This window comes from Electrophorus electricus, chromosome 14 (assembly GCF_041902795.1).
Source record: "Electrophorus electricus isolate QZ-2024a chromosome 14, ASM4190279v1, whole genome shotgun sequence".
NCBI classification, from domain to species: Eukaryota; Metazoa; Chordata; class Actinopteri; order Gymnotiformes; family Gymnotidae; genus Electrophorus; species Electrophorus electricus.
The window spans coordinates 25,147,501-25,149,617 of NC_137510.1; the positions used below are offsets into that span (position 1 = coordinate 25,147,501).

At 33.5% G+C, this 2,117-nt stretch overlaps 1 protein-coding gene across 7 annotated transcripts in view; it reads left to right on the forward strand.

Moving 5' to 3' along the window:
* Nucleotides 1-2,117, forward strand: part of dlgap1b (discs, large (Drosophila) homolog-associated protein 1b) — an 80,914-nt gene extending 78,797 nt beyond the window's left edge. For 6 of the 7 annotated variants that reach the window (XM_081695774.1, XM_081695773.1, XM_081695777.1 and 3 more), the window contains one exon: nt 1-2,117. This exon is cut by the window's left edge and continues 363 nt beyond it. The gene's annotated coding sequence lies outside the window, so the exon portion shown is untranslated. The other variant, XM_081695781.1, reaches the window with a different exon arrangement.

Here is a 2,117-nt window from a genome sequence, read left to right on the forward strand (position 1 = left end):
CCTGACAGTGTCACCCTTCACCTCTTTGGCACCTCTAAAGTGTCTTCTGTGCCGCCTTTTCTGTGTAAAGGTGCCTTGATTTGATTATTTAATGGTCTATATAAATGTCTTTATTCTTACAATATTCAACTTTGCTAAGTAACATATCCTGTCACTCTGTGTGTACAAAGCATTTTGTATAGTAGATCAAATCTATAAAATCAATATTTTGTATGTTTGAGGAAGGATGTGATTATTGAGGTTATTCTCATACATGCAGTTATAGAAGCAGAATTCAAGAAATTCAGTCAGTCGAATATTTAGTTTAAGGTGTTCCACATCACAAGGACTACGGCTCAACATCTTTGAGCTCAGGTGCCTTTTGAAATTATGACATTATACGTCTTCATAAGGAACTATTTTACTATTATTAAACTGATAATATTATGATCATAAAAGAGACAAGTTGAACTCTTTATCGTAGCATCAGAGAGGTGTGTGTGCGCGCGTGTGTGTGTGTGCGCGTGTGTGTGTGAGCAGGGTGCACACGTGTGCTATCTACACATTTTATGTGCATGTTTCAAAGATCTTCCTAATTTGTTTCCTAATCCAAAGCGTTTCTCTTTTTAACTGAATTGTAGCACAGCTCACAAACTGTAACATAGACAAGCCCCACCCCCACCCCTGCACGGGGCTACTCCTAGTACACTGTCATTAAAAGTGCATGTGGTCACACATATGTAGAAAGAATACCGTAAAATTTGATTATTTTTGTATTTATAAAAATACTAATCAAACTGTTGAATTCCTGTTTGATAGGTAGTGCTGCTCTGTTGTGATGATTTACAAACAAATGACTGTCTAGATGCACCCAAGTACGTAAATACTCCAATATATATTATTATGAATTTCATATATATTACCCATTAAAATATTCATTTGCACTTACAATGTGAAACATACAGAGCTATCCCTTTCTTTAAATAATATTTGAAATGCTTCACTGTGTAGAGTTATTTGAAAGTAAAACTCTTTATATAATCCACCCGGCAGACAACATGCAGCCAATGTGTTTATTTAGAGTTCAGCCATCATTTCCATAAGTTTCAGTATATTTATAGTCCAATAAATTTGGTTCTAGTTATTATGCAGTATAAAAGCCCTTTCTACTGTAGTGGGTTGCAGTTGTTTTAAATATTATTGATGTTTAAATTCTCAGCCTTAATTTATGGAATTCTGATAGTCATGCACAACATAGCCTCAGGGGAGACTACATCCAGTGTACGTGTGTGTGGGAATGCGTGTTTCTGCAAACAGGTCTCATCTCATTACACTGTAGCAGTGAATTTGTTAAGGAATCTGTTCGCTATGAAGATTTTTGCATAGTCACTCAGAAATGTTTTTGAAACTTTTGTACAAGCCCCCTTTTGAATCTTAGCACAAACAGCTGCTCTGAAGGGCTTCGTCTCATGTCTTAAAAAATGACCAACAATTTAAACCACTAAATAGTTTTAAAGGACAATCAGAAGCTGACTCTTAAAGGCTCGATACTCCTGTGAAATAACAGAAATACAAATACAATTAAAATAATCTAGGATAATATATTGATGACTATATTTAATATGATTTGCTAGGAATTTGATTTATTTAAAATATTTTATTTCCTGTTTTTAGACGGTAGGAGTACATACTTCAGATGTACCTGTTTAGTCGATTATAACTTGACAGTATAATTGTGAGCAACATTGTTACCACTTTTCAGTTCTAAAATTGAAGCTGTTGTCAGTTTGATATGTGTTTGATAAAATGTCATTAATGTTTTTTTTTCTTTTAACAAGGTGAAAAATATAAATAAATGTTTCAATGCAGATAGTTGCCAAAAAAATTAAAAATTAAAGACTGAACATCAGCCACAAAGCATTCTGGGAAGTGTAGGCAGGTTGACTATATAATTTATGCTGTAGCATACAAATTATTTAAACAACTGTTTGTAAATACATGAATGTTCTTGAGTGTAAATGTAAACAACTTACATCTAATAACATGTTAACCAAACACACATTTTGTAATTAAAGTTATTACACAGTTAATGTATGGCACGTGTCTGAACTTTTGCCCATTAAAAATACTGAACTGCC